Raw genomic sequence first — 18,808 nt, forward strand, 5'->3', positions numbered from 1 at the left:
TCATTCTCATCTTAGCAATGTAAACAAATTTATTAGGGTTTGTAATTGAATATTAATACTTCTATGCACCTCATTTTTTCAGACTTTCAGTTTTGTGATTTGTTTTTGGCAATCCTTAAAGTTCAAGTCTATTTTATTTATGAATTCATGACTGAAGACATTAAACACGGTCAATAGATCAGACCTCTGGACTAATATTGATAATATTTGCATTTATTCTTATTTCTGTTTATACTCTCATGTTTTACAGCTCATCTGCCCATTCCAGTCATCAGCAGAAACTCTTCACAGTGTTCTTCATCATCATCATCAATCATCTCACACTGTTCATTATTGTGTTCAGTGTTGAATGTGAGAGATGTGAGTCTGTCCTGGTACAAAGGAAACAGTTTATTGTCCAGCATCAGTGTGTCTGATCTCAACATCAGACTCTCTCTATCTCTGGAGGTTGAATATCAGGATACAAACACATACAGATGTGTACTCAACAATACCATCACAAACCAAACTCAACATCTCAACATCAAGAATCTCTGTCAGACGTGTCCAGGTACAATAACTGTGATTATTAGTGTTCATTTACTGAGCTGATCTAAGATCAGAATTAGTTACAGTAATGTATCTTATTATTCATTACAGATATCACCTTCATGAATAAACTTCTGATCTGTTGTGCTGTTGTTGGATGTCTGATGATTGTCACTTCAGTTCTGATCTTCTGGATCTACAGGAAACACAGAAACACACAGCAACAGGGTAAATACTCAACAATACATTTTGTGAAGAAGTTTAGAGTTTTTTTCCAATGTTTTTTTCCTGTGTTGTTAAAACAGTTCAGACTGGTGAAGAGGAAATCACTTACACAGAAACAACTTTAAATCAAAAACAAAGATGTAAACCGGTGAGATCAATCTTTATTATTATTACCTGAAATCTGTCAGATGTTTTTCTATCACTCATAAACACACAACAGCTTGCACTTAGCAAGTGAATGTCAAGGATTTTAGGGTTTTTATTTGTCAAATATAAAGTCACAGTAGTATAGAGACTATATAACCAGTAGTGAAATGACAGTCAGGAGAGCTCCATGTACAGAATACGAGAGTATACTGTAAACATAATAAATATTGAGATGAGCAGGGATATGCAAATAGGTTGTACGAGGTTGGTTCGTAGCAGCAACAGAAAAACAGAAAGTGCAGTATGCAAGTTACAATGTCGGTATATTGAATATCTAAATGATCAATAGGTGAAACATGTTAGTGTTAAGAGTTTAAGAGCCTGGGGAAAGAAGCTCCTCCTAAGTTTCTCAGTTTTTGCCATCAGCCTACGGACGCGCTTACCAGTGTTGTGCCTGAACGAGTTCATTGAACGAAAGTTCATGAACTAGTTCATATTTTGGGCGAACGTGAACTGAACGTACTGTATTACTGCCTGATGAACGCAAGGTGAACTCGTTCATTCTGGGGCTTGTGAACGGCACGTTCTCTCACTTTAACGTCATTCAGTAGGGTGCCAGATTTCTATAGAGTCTTCCCGGGGCAAACCCGTCTAAAACACACTGTAAACAGGCCTTAATGTGTAGCGGAAAAAACACCCAATCTGGCAACACTGCCACCAGGCTTTATACGTCATCCAAACAACACTGACTGGACGCTGCTATCCAAATCCCTGCCGCGCCACTTGCATAGTTTAACATTAAATAACATCATATTTGTCCTAAATCGTTAAGGATTAACAAATGCTGCTTACGCATATTTTGGATCTTGAAATAGACTTTGACTAAGCTCACGCTATTTAACGTGCACGTGCGGTGTGCAATACCTGCGAGTTGTCATAAACGCAACGCAAAGCCTCCCAGCGCTTCTCGCCCGGAAAACACAATTGAAGCACCCGGCTAGCCTTTCAAGGTATGTGCAAGCAAATACAAAAATTAAAAGACAGTAAATGCTCGTAAACCCTGGTTGGATAAGGATTTAAAGTTGGATATGAAGATGAAATCTGATGAAATCTGATGCATTTAGCTTCAGTATTAAAACTAATAAAATAATTGCTGTCTGGGTTCTATATGGGCTATAATGGGAATTTATAAAACGGTTAGTTCCAATCCTTGATTCTGATTGGTCAATAGGTGTGCTTTATTCACGATAAAACACTGCTATGACCGCTTCACCCAACGGTTCTATTTAATATCACTGCGCCCTTAGCAACACCCTTAGCAACACATAAACATATAGGGTGCGTTCACACGACAAAATTTTGGGAGTGACAACCGTATTTACTTACAGGTGTGAGTCTGGAAGTGTCCCCTGCAAGTAAGCTTACGATGGGCCTGTATGGGCATAGTCTAAGGGCCCCGCACAGGTTTGCTCACTGGCGAAACGTTGGCCCCTTAGCGCTGGCCCCGCATGGGCAGCCCTCACTTAGCCCCCAGGAAGCCCTCACATAGAGAAATCCCCAGAGTTAAATGAACACTGCTGGATGTATATATTGTCCCAATCTTACAGAGTGTTAAAAAGTAACACTGAAGCAGAATTAAAACCGCTGTTATCCTCTCTCTCAACATCTCTGTCTGAAACCTAAAATTGCATTTTACATCTTACTTGTAGAGTCATTTTCTTACTTTAGGTTGAGATTTTGTTTCATTTAAAGTCACCACTATTGTGATCAGTGTTTGATTTAGTTAAACTTGACTCTTGACTCTTGCCTTGTTCAGTCTTTTGATTGCTATAACTTTGTGTGTTTAAAACATGTTTGTTATGGCAGCATGCGATCCTTTGGTGGTGGTCAGTTCAGTAAATAAAGTCTGAACATCATCATATAAAAACTTATGTATTCATTTATTGTTTGCACGCTTAACAGAAGGATCTTTCTCTGACTATGTGATACTATAGTATGAGATTGAGCTCTCTCTTAGCAGTTTTCTTTCTGAAGAATTTTGAAACACTGACACTTAAAATTAACTGCTCTACAATGTAGACACACAAATATCAAGAATCAGAGTATGAATCACAATGATGGTGACAATAAAACGAAAAGCTTCATGCTGCAATGCATGCTGGGTATCAACAAATTACAAATCTCCCAGAATGCACTGCGGCATGAATACATAATGACCTTTTTTTTACCATTTTCTTTGTCACCATTGTTGAGATTCATACTCTGATTCTTGATGTCTGTGCATCTACATTGTTCAGCGGTTAATGTTTATGTGCAAACTGTCAAACCTTCAGAATAATAAACTGCTATGAGAGTTCTGGACCTTACACTGAGTATTTCATTATTAACAGAAAATTATGCTTCTGATGAGGGGGGAAAACTATATTAATAAATCTGTTCATTAAATTATTATGTTTGACAATGTTTATGTATCAACCAGCAATATTCAACCACTACTGCCTTTTCTTTGCTATAACATGTGTTTTAAACACACTTAGATATAGCAGTTAGAAAACACTAACAAGCCAACGGTCAAGAGTCAAAGTCCAATTAAAGCAACCACTGATCACAATTATGGTGACTTTAAATGAAACAGCCAACATCTTAACATAAGTTAAGAAAATGACTCTACAAGTAAGATGTAAAACGCAATTTTATATTTCAGACAGAGATGTTGAGAAAGAGGATAACAGAGCTTTTAATTCTGCTTCATTGTTACTTTTTAACACTTTGTAAGATGGGACAGTATATACATCTAGCAGTGTTCATTTAACTCTGGGGATTTTTCTGTATGAGGGCTTCCTGGGGGCTAAGTGAGGGCTGCCTGCGCAGGGCCAGCGCTAAAGGGCCAACGTTTTGCCAATGAGCAAACCTGCGCGGGGCCCTTAGACTAGCCCTAAGTGGGCCCATAAAGGGCCATTGTAGGCTTACTTGCAGGGTCCTGTTCAGACAGCAAATTAAAGACACAAATAGAACACTGCCTGTATGAACGAGCAACCAACCTCAAACCCGTATTCTAGTTACACGCGGCGCCTGTAACCATAGTGACGGACGAATATATTAAAAAAAGTATTATTTATGCAATGGGCAAACTTTATTTATGTATTTAACAAAAACAGCTGGCTGGTGTAACGCTTACCATTGTGCAGAGAAAAATAAACAAGGGTGGTTCCTTATTAAAGTTTTAATTTCCAAAATGAATGAACATAAAATCAGTTTCAGCAACTGCACGTTTTACCAAAGCAGATATATACAATATAAAAGTAATCATAATGACTTATGAAGCAAATCGATCCGTTTTTGCAAGAAATCGAACTTTATTTAAACCATTAAAGCAGCCAAATAGGAAGTGCGCTTACGCTCCCGCTCTGTAGGTGGCGCAGAGAGTATGGTTTACCAACCGCAGGCAAAACCAGCCTCTTAGCGCCACCTAAAGAGCGGGAGTGTAAAAAGCGCACTTTATATGTTGCCACAGTTCTGTATGGACGCTAATAATGTTGTAAATAACGTTCAATATCCTGCAAAAACCGACCGATTTGCTTCACAAGCAGCAAAAAATGTCACCAGGAGTCACGGAGATTACTTTTGTATTGGATATATCTGCTTTTTGACCTTTCAAACTGACGCATCTTTTGCTTGCATTATTTGAATCACAGATGGGTTTTTTTGCAAAATATCTTCTTTATTGCTCTACTGAAGATGAAAGGTGAGTAAATAAACAGCTAATTTTTATATCCCTTTTATTATACAGTTAACATTATATGAATCGTCCACTTTTAAAGTTTAAACTTTATATATCTCACTTACTTGGCTGCACGCAATTTTATGCGTAATGCAATATGTTCTGTGGCGTCTATGAAGGTAATATAATATCACATTAATCTTATGGAGCAATTCTGGTGCGTAGTTTGCAGTCATTTTCATGCCCTGTAACGTTATCTTAACACAAGAGCAACGAATGACGTGACAGACAACTGGTTGTCCAGTGCGATTCCGTTCACACGGCACAGTTTCTCTGTAAATACGGTTGTGAAACCCGTAAAGTTACGGGTGTGAAGTCGGTTATAGAATGCGGTTGTCAAACCCGTAAATAACCGAACTGCGTGTGAACGGAACCGTCTTAAGGACTCAAATACGGGTTTCACAACCGTATTATGGTACCGTATGAACGCAGCCATAATGAGACAAAGTCTGAGAACAGTTTGTTGTTTTTATTTGAGCTTTCATGTTGTTGTTCGCAGTCAGGGACTATTTTTTTCTAGCGGAAGGAATGCTTTTATTGATTTAACTTCATGAAAGTTGCACTAATATTTTTTTACTTTAATATTGTGTGGTAACCGTTTTATAAAAGCAATAAGGTACTCGAGGCAAGTACTGTATCAGATTTAGCACAGCCTCTCGTACCTTATTGCTTACATAAAAAAAATAATAATATGGGGAAAAAGAACTATAAATTAGTTCATTTTTGGAACTGTGAACTAGTTCAAAATTTGGAAATATGAACTATGAACTGAACTAGTTCATGTAGAAAGTGAACTTTCCCAACACTGGCGCTTACCAGATGGCAGCAGGGTGAAAAGACAGCTAAAAGGGGTGTTTGAGTCCTTTATGATTTTAACAGCTTTGCTTTTGCAACAGTTGTGGTGGAGGTCATGCAAAGGTGGTATAGGGCAAACCATGAGATGCGGTCAGCTACATTCACAACTCTCTGCAAGGCTTTGCAGTCTTCACTGGAGCTGTTTTCATACCATGTTAGCCATGTTTCCATACACCTATTTTAAAGGCGGAGTCCATGATGTTTGAAAGCCAATGTTGATATTTGAAATCACCTAAACAAACATGCCCCTACCCCAATAGAATCTGGACCTTCTGTTGATAGACCCGCCCCACACATACGCAACCCGGCATTTGATTTGATTTGATTGGCTATAAGTGTGTTTTGGTAGTCGGCCCGTCTCCTTTTCCAAACCGTTTTTCAAACATCGTGGACTCCGCCTTTAATGCACATTTTAGAAAAAATGCCGGATGAAAACGACGATTTTAAAAATGTGCATAAAAACGCATGAACTCAATTAAGTCGGATAATTTTTTATCCAATTGTAAGGAATGCTCAGGAATACTGGGATCCATTTTGCGGTGTTTATTTAAAACAAACCAATCAAGCAAAACAAATCAAAACGTGAGGCAGAAGAGTAGTCAGGTATACAGGCAGGCAGATCAAAACACAGATAGACAGTCCAATCCAGGCAAACTAAGCAAAGGGGCAAATCCAAAAGGCAGATAAACAGATAGGCAGACAAATGGTCACAACGATAGGCAGTCAGAAATCACAATCAGAATAACGCTCGGTACGCAGGTAAACTGGCAATACTTCGCGCTAGGCCTAGGCTAGCTTGAATCTTAAATAGCAACAAACAGGAAACAGTCAGAGAAGCAGAGGGCGGCGCCATGTCAGTACTCCGGCGAGGGCTCCCTCTGGCGGCGTGGCGGTATGGACGTTACAGAATCCCCCCCTCTAGGAGCGCCTCCTGGCGCTCTACGGGGCCTTCCTCTAGGGCGTGGTGCAGGACGGTCAGGTCTGGCTCGATGGAACTCCTCGATGAGGTTGGGATCCAGAATGTCGTCCGAGGCTACCCAGGACCTTTCCTCAGGGCCATAGCCCTCCCAATCGACCAGATACTGGAGACGACCCCCGCGCCGCCTCGAGTCCAACAACTCCCTCACGGCGTATGCCGGTTCCCCGGCAACGTCGAGAGGGGGAGGTGGCTCAGGAGGCTCGGCGTTGGGGTCGTACTCAGCATGGTAAGGTTTTAGCAGGGAAACATGAAAAGAGGGAGAAATACGATAATTAACAGGCAGCTCTAACTGGTATGTAACATCATTGATTTGTCTTATTATTCGGAAAGGTCCTACGTACCTCGGACTTAGTTTCTTAGACGGGAGCTGAAGTTTCAGATCCCGGGTGGAGAGCCAGACCCTCTGACCAGGCTGGTACGGGGGATGAGGACGTCTGTGACGGTTGGCATGGAATTCTTGGTTGCGGATCGCCCTCTGGAGTCTAACATGAGCGCTTTCCCAAACCTCTCCACTCCTCCTCATCCAGTCGTCAACGGCTGGAACATCCGAAGGCTCTCCTGACCAAGGGAACATGGGGGGTTGATAGCCGAGTACGCACTGGAAGGGGGTGAGATTGGTGGAGGAGTGTCTCAATGAGTTCTGTGCATACTCGGCCCAGGGAAGGAATTCTGACCAGCGGTGTTGTTCTCGGGTACAGTAGGACCTCAGGTAGCGTCCAATCTCTTGATTTAACCTTTCAACTTGGCCATTAGACTGGGGATGATAACCAGATGTTAAGCTTACATTTATGTCCAGATTATTACAAAATGCTTTCCAAACCTGTGAGGTGAACTGGGTCCCACGGTCAGAGACGATGTCTTCGGGTATTCCATAGTTCCTGAACACATGATGAAACATAGCTTCGGCGGTCTCCATGGCAGTGGGTAAGCCTTTGAGGGGTATAAGGCGGCAGGATTTAGAAAATCTATCAATAATGACTAGGATGGCTGTATAATTATTAGAACGTGGCAGATCAGTGATGAAGTCAATGCTGAGATGGGACCAGGGGCGTTGAGGTATGGGTAAGGGTTTAAGAAGACCGGAGGGTAAATCTTTAGGAGTTTTGGATTGAGCACACACTCTACAGGATTTCACAAATTGGGCTACATCATGATTCAGGGTGGGCCACCAGAAGGATGTTTGGACTAAAGCTGTGGTGCGGGTAATACCTGGGTGTCCTGAGCTGAGTGAGGTGTGTACCCATTGCATAATTCGGGGCCGCAGTGTTAGTGGAACGTAAGTTCTCTCAGGTGGGCATTCAGGCGGAACAGGGTCATTCAAGTGTTCTTGGGTGATTTCCTGCATGATATCCCACGCTATAGGAGCAATGATAAGAGAAGGTGGTATGATAGGGACAGGTGAACGGTCAACAGGAGTGGGTTCGTGGTATCTGGACAGAGCATCAGCTTTACCATTCTTGTGTCCGGGTCTGTAGGTGATTGAAAAATTGAAACGGGTGAAGAAAAGTGACCATCTTGCCTGGCGTGCATTCAATCTCTGAGCTCCCTTCACGTACTCGAGGTTTTTATGATCCGTCAGAATGACAATATGATGCTTCGCACCCTCAAGCCAATGCCTCCATTCCTCCAGGGCTGCCTTTATCGAAAGAAGTTCCTTGTTGCCTATATCGTAGTTTCTCTCTGCCTGGGTGAGTTTTCTGGAATAGTAAGCACAAGGGTATACCTTATTTTCTGGACCGTGACGTTGCGACAGAACAGCTCCTACTCCAGTATCCGACGCGTCGACCTCCACGATGAACTGTTTTTCAGGGTCAGGATGTTTCAGGATCGGGGCGGTGGTGAAACAGGTTTTTAGTTTCTGAAAGGCTTGCTCAGCTTGTGAGTTCCACAGGAGTTTTTTGGGTTTACCTTTCAGTAGGGATGTCAGGGGAGCTGCTACAGTACTGTAGTTGCGGATGAATCGACGGTAGAAGTTTGCAAATCCAAGGAAACGCTGCAAATCCTTAACAGTGCGGGGTGGAGGCCATTCGGTGACTGCCTTGACTTTGGTGGTGTCCATCTCAACACCCTGGGAACTAATATTATAGCCCAGGAAGTTAGTTTTCATGACATGAAACTCACATTTTTCTGCTTTGACGTATAACTTGTTCTGGAGGAGACGAGACAGGACTTCTTTAACATGGCAGACATGGTCTTCCATAGTATTGGAATAAATCAAGATATCGTCAATGTAAGCAATAACATACTGGTTCAGGAGGTCCCGGAACACTTCATTGATGAATGACTGGAAGACGGCGGGAGAGTTAGATAGACCATACGGCATCACGAGGTATTCATAGTGCCCTCTAGTGGTGTGGAATGCAGTCTTCCATTCATCACCTTCACGGATACGAACCAGATTGTAGGCACTACGTAAGTCCAGTTTGGTATAGATTTTTGCTTCCCTCAATTGTTCTAGGGCAGAAGGTACAAGAGGTAAAGGGTAGGGAAATTTAACAGTGATATTGTTCAAACCTCTATAGTCGATGCAAGGTCTTAGGCCACCATCCTTCTTCTCTACGAAAAAGAAGCCAGCTGCAGCAGGGGATGTGGAGATCCGAATAAAGCCGTTTTGTAGTGCTTCAGTGATGTAATCTTCCATGGCTCGGGTTTCAGGTTGAGACAGGGGATAAACTTTACATTTGGGAGGCATAGCATTAGGTAGAAGTTCAATAGCACAATCCCAAGGTCTATGTGGTGGTAATTCGGTTGCTTTGACTTTGCTAAACACTTCTGCATATTCAGAGTAGACATCAGGAATCATAACATTCTTACCAGTAGGGCTTTCAACATTGGTAGACAGACAGGGTTGGTGCTTCATATGGTTAATGCAGGTTTTCATACAACGAGATGACCATTGTAGAATCTCTCCGGTTCTCCAGTTTATCTTAGGATCGTGTGCGACAAGCCAGGGGTGTCCCAATATGATGTCATAACGGGGTGAAGAGATCACATACAAGGTAATAGTTTCAAGATGAAGTAGACCAACTTGAAGAGTGAGGGGAACAGTCTGGTGAGTAATACCTTTGCCGATGGGTACATTGTTGACGGCAGAAATGCTTAATGGAGGTTGGCATGGGATGACAGGAATGAGAAATTTATTGACAACATCTTCATTAATGAAGTTTAGTGCAGAGCCAGAGTCAATTAATGCTGTGAATGACATGGTTATATTATCGTGGATGATTGTTACTGGTTGTGAACACATATCATAACAAGAAGGGAGGTTAAAGAATTGGTTTACCGTGTTGGTGTTGCGAGGTTTCTTGGATGGGCAGTTATCGATACGATGTCCAGGTTTCCCGCAATAGAAACATAAGTTGTGCTCACGACGTCGTTGTCGTTCTGCCATGGTCAAAGGAGCGAACCCCATCTGCATTGGTTCTACAATGTCGTCATTATTTACAGCGGTATGGAACACTTTACTGGTGGCATATACAGGCCTAGTAGAAGTTTTCAGTTTCGTTCTAGCAGGCACATTTCTCATCAGGTTATCGATGTGTACAGACAAAGTCACAAATTCAGAGAATGAGAGGTTCTCACCTTTACATGCCAGTTCAGCTTGAAGATCAACGTCCAGACTGTTCTGAAAAATATCCTTTAGCGATTTATCATTCCAACCGCTTTGTGCTGCAAGCGTGCGAAATTCAATGGCATACTCTGCGACAGGACGATGGTTCTGGGACATATTTATGATCTGCGATGAAGCACTTCTTCCCCCCGCTGGGTATTCAAACACTTCTTTAATTTGCTGTACAAAATAGGAGTACGATGTGCGGATACGAGGATCGGTGTCCCAAACAGCGGAGGCCCACTCGACCGCTTTGCCAGTCAACAAAGAGAAAACTTTAGAACACATCGCATTATCAGATAATTTATCACTCACATGATCTTGAAAATAAATATCCAGCTGACGAAGGAAGCCTCTCACGTGTTCCGCTGTACCATCAAACTTATCAGGTTCAGAAACGCTCATTCGTTTCACAGAGGTGGATGGTAATGCTTGAATATAGCCAGTGAGGTGTTCGTTGACGGCTTGAAGCCGTGTAAGCTGTTCCTGATAGCCCTGCAGGAGCGTGCTTTGTTGTTTGTAAGCAGCCATTAGATTGGTTACTTCCGCTGGATCGATGGTAGGCGAAGTATTCTGTAAGGAATGCTCAGGAATACTGGGATCCATTTTGCGGTGTTTATTTAAAACAAACCAATCAAGCAAAACAAATCAAAACGTGAGGCAGAAGAGTAGTCAGGTATACAGGCAGGCAGATCAAAACACAGATAGACAGTCCAATCCAGGCAAACTAAGCAAAGGGGCAAATCCAAAAGGCAGATAAACAGATAGGCAGACAAATGGTCACAACGATAGGCAGTCAGAAATCACAATCAGAATAACGCTCGGTACGCAGGTAAACTGGCAATACTTCGCGCTAGGCCTAGGCTAGCTTGAATCTTAAATAGCAACAAACAGGAAACAGTCAGAGAAGCAGAGGGCGGCGCCATGTCAGTACTCCGGCGAGGGCTCCCTCTGGCGGCGTGGCGGTATGGACGTTACACCAATGAGAAATGTGCACATAAACTACGATGGAAACACTTATAACCTAATAAATCCCTATGCGCGTTAAAAAAAGTGCGTTTGATGGCATAACTGGATTAACCAACATACAGCACTCATTTAAATCATCTAAAATAAAGTTTTGGAAGTTCTGAAATTAACAAGTCTGTCATTTCAAGGGTTCAGTAATATTACTTTACAATAAAATACTTTGCAGTTTTGTCTGCGCGCTTTGAGATGATTATACATGAAAATGTATCCTGGGTTTCCCCATGCTGCAAGTCTAGCATGGCAACTATGGCCCTTTTTTGCCCCTGAAAGAGGGAACCAATCACAGAATGGGGAGGGGGCAGCAAGACGATGACGACGTCTATGCGACACACAGAAGCAGTTTTGCACTTGGGCTTTTCCACTGGGTTCAGTATGTAGTACCCGATACTTTATTTAGTATCACCTCGGTTGGGGTTCCAAGCGAGCTGAGCTGATACTAAAATGTGACGTAAAAAACACTGTAGATCACTGATTGGTTTGAGAGAATCGTCACTACCAGCGCAATCGCTAAACACAAGATTAGCTTTACCTTCGTGCCTACGCTGTCTCGAGCAAACCTGTTGTCATCTGTGCTTTGTTGTAAGTTCCCAAACTCCTTTTTAGCGATGAAAAACATCCAAAGGTTGAGAATCAGGAACACCATACCAGTGTTTACCTTGCAATTTGTGGCGGTACATCTGCAACGTGCACATCTGTATGTATGCGCAACATTTTAGCAACTTAGCGGAGCATGTTTACTGATATGGGTGTCATGTAAGACAGAGGTAACATTAGTGATAAACGTGACATGCAAATAGGGCTGGGCAAAAAAAGTGATTTTCGATTAATCGTTATGTTTTTACGTGGACGATTCAAAATCGATTCTCAAAGACCACGAATCGATTTTTTATTTCCAAAAACATTGACCGTAAGATTAATGTTAACCTAATTAATAGTCTTCTCCGCTAGATGTCACCCTCTTTTTTGCGCATTGTTACCAAGGAGCGAGAGGCGAGCCTGTCATTCATTCATTCAGTGCTTAAAATGGCGGTTCAGGTGCTTGGTCGACGTTGATGCCACCTTCACATAAAGAAAAATCAGAGGTATGGAAGCATTTTAGATTTCGCAAGCAAGACTACGACAATAGTGTTGTGAACAAGAACAAAGCTAAACATGTGATTTGTAAAGCAGAGGTGAAATGCTGTAGTAATATTAAATCTATATTTATTGAGTTGAATCGAGTATGAAAATCGACTCGAGAATCGAAATATGAATCGAATCGATCTGGAACATCTGAATCGATACCCAGCCCCACGTGCAAACATCTGTGGTGGTAAATTTTGTGGTGGGCGGACTGACAAATAAAGAAATATATGGGAAATACAGCATTGATGCTACCTTTCCTCGCTCCCACTTTTTGAATGATGTCACAGCGGAAATAAAACGCCTATAATTCCTTCCAGTCTGAAGTGTTACTAAACTCAATGGAAAAGCTAATCGAGCCAAAGTAAAGTGAGCTTTCACGACCCGACTCATGGGGTACTATGCAATGTAAAAGTGCCACAAGGTACTTTGTCAAGTTATAGAAATGTTAAAATTAGCAATGCTCTTTGCAGCGCAGTATTTGACCAAATGGGTACAATAAAAGCTATTCTGTCAGTTACGGCATGCAGATCCGCCAACTTTAAATCAGACGCAAAGCAGACATAAGGTAGGGCAATAAGATTACATTTATTTATTTTAATTACTGAGTTATTAAAAACAAAGAAAGTGTATCAAACAACAGCATCTATAATGACACCTAAATGTTTTTACCATACCCGGCTCTGATGTCAGATTATTTCAAACTTAACATGCTGTCTATAATCACATTTCATGTATACTTTACATATAGATTTGTAAAAATTTGATGATTAAACAGTAATTTTTATTTAATGTTTTGTTTTTATGTTGTGTACAGAGCGTTCCAATGGAGGATAATGTGCTGTATGACGGAGTCAAGATATTGTAAAACTCAACTGAATATTAAAATATTATCAATAACACTGTAATAAAAAGAATCAAAGTGGTTTTAAAACACAATGGGCCTCATTTATCAATCTAATGTAGAAACAAGCGTAAATCCATCCACAAATGTCACTTTACGACGGAGTGATGTGTGATTCATAAAACATGCTGTCAATCTCATCATATGAATGATCCTCGTTGATAAATGTTGCGGATGAAAACGATCATTATTTGAATATCATAACCATATAAATAAAGCCTCGCATCTAGAGTTTACTACACGAAGAAACGCTCGGCCACGCATAAGAACTATTAAGCCCCTCCATCGGAAATACGCAATATGCTCAGATTGGTTAGCTGGCCTAACCCTAATTGTAAACAGTGACGTCAATATTTCCTTATCAATTTGAGTCTGAAACAGTATTATTTGATTACAGACTGTGGATCATTAAGGCATGTATAGCACCGTTTCAGCAGTAACAACATAAACACAGAGCTTTCGTGGTCATCACGTAACGTCCGATAAACTCTACGAAGAATAAGTAACTAGAAAGTCCTTTAAAAGTAGTTTATTTATATATTAAGCAAAATAAATAAGTAGATTACATAGGAACCCACAACATTTGTTATTTTCGACAAGGTATTTGTTTAAGAGTTCAGTTTCAGCAACTAGTCGGGCCAGACACTTATCGCATCACCGCACGTGCGCCCGATAAAATGGTCTATAGAATGAGTTTAGCTAAATATCTGTCGCCAGATACGAGCCCAATATAAAAACAAACCATGGCTTTACTTACTACAGTGGCTTTACCACAGTCTTTGAGTAAACACTACATAAAAGCTCTAATTAAATAATAATTTACACAGATCACACAAACGGCAACATTCTAAGTTCGCTGGTGGGATTAAAAAGACGTTTGCAAGTGTTTGTAGCTATTTTTACAGTCTACGGTTTGTAGGTATTTGTCAGATAATTATGAATTAGCATGTAGCTAACTGGCTAGCAGAGCAAAACAGTGCTGTTCTTTGTTTACATTCATGCTACAACATAAAATGTCAATAAATATAACAGTGTATGTAGGACTAATGACGAATTATATGATTACGGTTCTCATCAGACGGACTAAAAACAAACTCCCCTCTCGCTATTAAGTTTTTCTCATTTTTTTTCAGACAGGAAACAGGTAAAACACATCTTCAAGTAACTCAAAACTTGCATAAACAAGGTGAGAAATAAAGTGACATTTTGTTGTAGCCGCCGCTCACGTCCATATTGATAAATGCCATATTTTTTCTTGGGTGAAAACGGCCATACACCCAGTTTTCTGTTATACGCTCGTTTCATAAATGAGGCCCACAGTATGTTAAATGTTTTATGTTTGTAACTGAATGCTTCATTTCTGGATTCAACAGATGTCTAAAGAAATGTGGTTATATTCTGTTGTTGGACATCTGTTGGAGATGTGACTAATAGTGGCTGTTTGTGGTTGATGTATATCGTATCGGTGTAAGAGGTGTGACCTGTGTTTGTGTCTTTCGTTGTAACTCTACACAAAGCAGCTTTAAAATGAATTAGTAAATTCATCAATGCTAACGTTTTACAAATAAATGATGGTTTTTTTAATCAAACAGTGTTGTTACTTTGAGCTCTTACTCTGTGAATGTAAAATAATGAAGTTTATGATATATTTGTCACTTTAATGCAGTTGCTCAGTTGGTAGAGCATTGTTTCATTCCCAGTAAACATAAATACTGATAAACTGTACATCTTGTAATGCATTATAAGTCACTTGCAGAAGGCATAAATGTTTTGCTCATGCTTTGATCGTGTAAAGAACAAAACTTTTTCCAGTATTAGCAAATATCTATTCTTTATATCTTGGCCTCACACCTCTTCACCTCACACATTAACCACATTTGCCATCCTTAACCCTTTTATAAAAGAGCACATCCTGTTTTTGTCAATGTCAGGGACAAATCTATTTATGCAAAGTGACTTAATACATTGCATTACTAGGTACATCAGAATATGTTCCCTGGGTTTGAACCCATGACCTCACACGTTGCTAACACAATGCTCTACAACTGAGCTATACTGGAGCAAATAAATAATTATGAGGAGCATATGCATATGATGTCCTGAAAGCCGCAATATTTCTTTATTAAACCAGATCCTTTATTTTACATTAACTGTCACGCAGTGTTGTACTGAAATTTTACTGCCTGTAAAAATGTTGACTCCCTTACTTCTGATTGGTTCATACATGCAGGCGGCTGCTACCTGATCTATTCATATGTAAAGCCCACGCTTAATCCCATTCTAGTTAATGCTGCTGCTAGTATTATAAGTATTTTGACTAATATTGACTAGTTACATAGCCTGGGTTTCCCCATGCTGCCTTGCGCGCAAATTTATTCACGCTGCAAGTCTAGCATGGAAACTATGGCCCTTTTTTACCCCTGAAATAGAGAGCCAATCACAGAACGGGGAGGGGGAAGCAAGACGATGACAACATTTATGCGACACATCAAAGCAGTTTTGTTTATCCAACGCGGGAGTTACTTTTTAATGCAGCCTTAGATTGTGTTCTAAGTAGTTTTGAACGCTTGTTTTTTTTTTAAAAGAGCACCTTTTGGTGTTAAACAATTTCATATCCAAGAAGGATTTTTGGATATGGCAAGACATGATAGCCACAGAGTTTTATAGGACCAACCTGCTAGGCATCGTCGTAAATAAAGTACAATTAACTTATAAATGGTAAGTGGTATTAATTAATATCATATTGTCATTATGCCTGTACTGTGGTTGTCACAGTGCCACTAAAGTGTGTTGCTTTTCAATATCAATATACAGCTACCAGTAGTTAGTTGCATCGCTTTCAGATGTGCACACGAACCGATAAAAGTTGTTGAATTCATGTCGCTCTACATACGTCATCTGGTAAAATTGAAACGATTGGCTATGAGCTACATACAGACGCATTTGATAGACATCCGTAGCGCTCTGGGCATTCGCAAACCACGCCTCAAATACGAAAAAATTAGCATATGGTTCCCAGTCCACGTCTTATTCTCTATGAGACTGGTCTGGTGTTAGCCATGCTACTAGTTACATACAATAACACTGCACTAAGCTAGTAGTTAAATCATAATACGAAAAAAGTATATTGAGTTTAACATACTAGGGAACATAGTTGATTTCAGGCAACATTTATTAATGCATTTCAGTCCCATTAAGTTGTCAAGTATTTACATCACAATAACCTAAATGTACTTGAAGTGTGCACTTATTAAAAAAAACATACAGTGGTGTGAAAAAGTTGGCTTTGCACTAAGGACCTGGAAAACTTGCTGTGTTAAATGGACCATGAATTTTGCTCTCTACCAAAAAATCCTGAAGGGCAACGTCCGGCCATCTGTTTCGTGACCTCAAGCTGAAGTGAACTTGCAGCAGCAAGGACAATGATCCAAAACACACCAGCAAGTCCACCTCTGAATGGCTGATGAAAAACAAAATAAAGTCTTTGGAGTGGCCTAGTCAAAGTCTTGACCTCAGTCTTTAAAAATGTGGTTCATGCTGGAAAACCTTCCAATGTGGCTGAATTACAACAATTCTGCAAAGATGAGTGGACCAAAATTCATCCACAGTGCTGTAACAGACTCATTGCAAGTTATTGCAAACACTTGATATCAGTTATTGCTGCTAAAGGTGGCCCAACCAGTTATTAGGTTTAGGAGACAAGAATTTTTCCACAAAGGGCCATGGAGTTTTGGATTTTGTTTTCCCTTCATAATAAAAACCTTTATTTAAAATCTGCATGTTGTATTAAATTGTATTATCTTTGTTTTATTAATATTTAAATTAGTTTCATGATCTGAAACGTTATGACAAACATGCAAAAAATCAGGAAGGAAGCCAACACTTTTCACACCATTGATGAGACATATATATATATATATACCCACATATAAGACTGGAACTGGGTATTGGGATATGCTCAATATTAAATGATCAGAACAGGGCACAAAAGACTTGATCAGTGCATTTTTAGTCATCCGTTTCTTTAGTTTTAGGTAGTAACTCACTAACATAGTGATGCAGTCACTCAAGCTATAAATGACACACACTCATTAATCTTACTTTCAAAGTGCAATACACACATAAACAAGATAGTATATGCTGTTAAGATCCCTTAATATTTTATGTTGAGTAGAGAGTCATCTAGTGTACACTACAGGAATTCACCTCCCTCTTCATGATCAGATCTGACTGTGATCAATATAAACACGTCTTTTAGATGCCACAGACAACTAAAATAATCACTTTTAACTTCTTTTTACATTTTTATTGTCAGTGCTAATATGAATCTGGGTCTTATATATAAAAACATGATTTTAGTGGGACATTTTCAATATAAAGTAAATAAACAGAAAAACTTCTCAAATGTTTAAAATGTAAACACTACTTTTGTGTGATGAAATCAACATTATTGTTTGTGTAAAGTTATATAAAACGTTTATACATTTTGTTGCATTGATATGCCTTTATATAGACAAATAAGCAATATTTCTACACTAAACTTGTGTGAACACATATAGCCTAGTGTTTACCTCTCATAGCTTTAAAACTGTTCCCAGTTTCCAGTTCCAAATACCCAGTTCCCGTTTCTAAAACAATATATCCTAATATATAGTTTAAAAAAATGAAAATTCTGTCATCATTTACTAATCCTTATGTTGTTCTAAATCTGTCTGAATTTCTTTCTTCTGATAAATACAAAAGAAAATATTTTGATAAATGGTGGTAAGCACACAGCTGATTGTAACCATTGACTTCTATTATCTTCTATGTTCATCAGAATAAAGAAATTCAGGTTTAGAAACAACTCGAGGATGGGTACCCTGCTGGAAAAACCAGCATCAAACCAGCATGGGAATTATGCTGGTCTATGCTGGTTTAGCTGGTGGTCACAGCATACCAGCACCAAAACACAACATATGCTGGTATGACCAGCATGGGATGCTGGTGCTAATGCTGGTTTAGCTGGTGCTAATGCTGGTTTGGTGCTGGTTTAGCTGGTGCTAATGCTGGTGCTGATGCTGGTTTGACACTGACAAAGTGACAATTTTAACATGTTATAATAAATTATTTACACTCACCAGCCACTTTATTAGGTACACCTTACTAGTACCGGGTTGGACACCCTTTCACCTTCAGAACTGCCTTAATCCTTTGTGGCACAGATTCAACAAGGTACTGGAAACATTCCTCAGAGATTTTGGTCCATATTGACATGATAGCATCACGCAGTTGCAGCAGATTTTTTGGCTGCACATCCATGAAGCGAAGCTCCCGTTCCACCACATACCAAAGATTGTCTATTGGGTTGAGATCTGGTGACTGTGGAGGCCATTTGAGTACAGTGAACTCTTTGTCATGTTCAAGAAACCAGTCTGAGATGATTCGCGCGTAATCCTGCTGGAAGTAGCCATCAGAAGATGTGTACACTGTGGTCATAAAGGGATGGACATGGTCAGAATACTCAGGTAGGCTGTGGCGTTGACACAATGCTCAATTGGTACTAATGGGCCCAAACAAAGTGTGACCCAGACCATTACACCACCACCACCAACCTGAACCGTTGATACAACGCAGGATGGATCCACG

The 18,808-nt window shown here is 40.2% G+C and overlaps 1 long non-coding RNA gene across 1 annotated transcript; it reads left to right on the forward strand.

Moving 5' to 3' along the window:
- Nucleotides 1-64: 64 nt before the first annotated feature.
- LOC141363045 (uncharacterized) lies at nucleotides 65-14,736 on the forward strand. Its single transcript, XR_012368551.1, has 4 exons — nucleotides 65-550; nucleotides 640-756; nucleotides 834-901; nucleotides 13,094-14,736. It is a non-coding gene; the product is annotated as an uncharacterized lncRNA (long non-coding RNA).
- Nucleotides 14,737-18,808: the final 4,072 nt, after the last annotated feature.

The sequence above is a fragment of the Misgurnus anguillicaudatus genome, unplaced genomic scaffold (assembly GCF_027580225.2).
Source record: "Misgurnus anguillicaudatus unplaced genomic scaffold, ASM2758022v2 HiC_scaffold_31, whole genome shotgun sequence".
Classification (NCBI taxonomy): domain Eukaryota; kingdom Metazoa; phylum Chordata; class Actinopteri; order Cypriniformes; family Cobitidae; genus Misgurnus; species Misgurnus anguillicaudatus.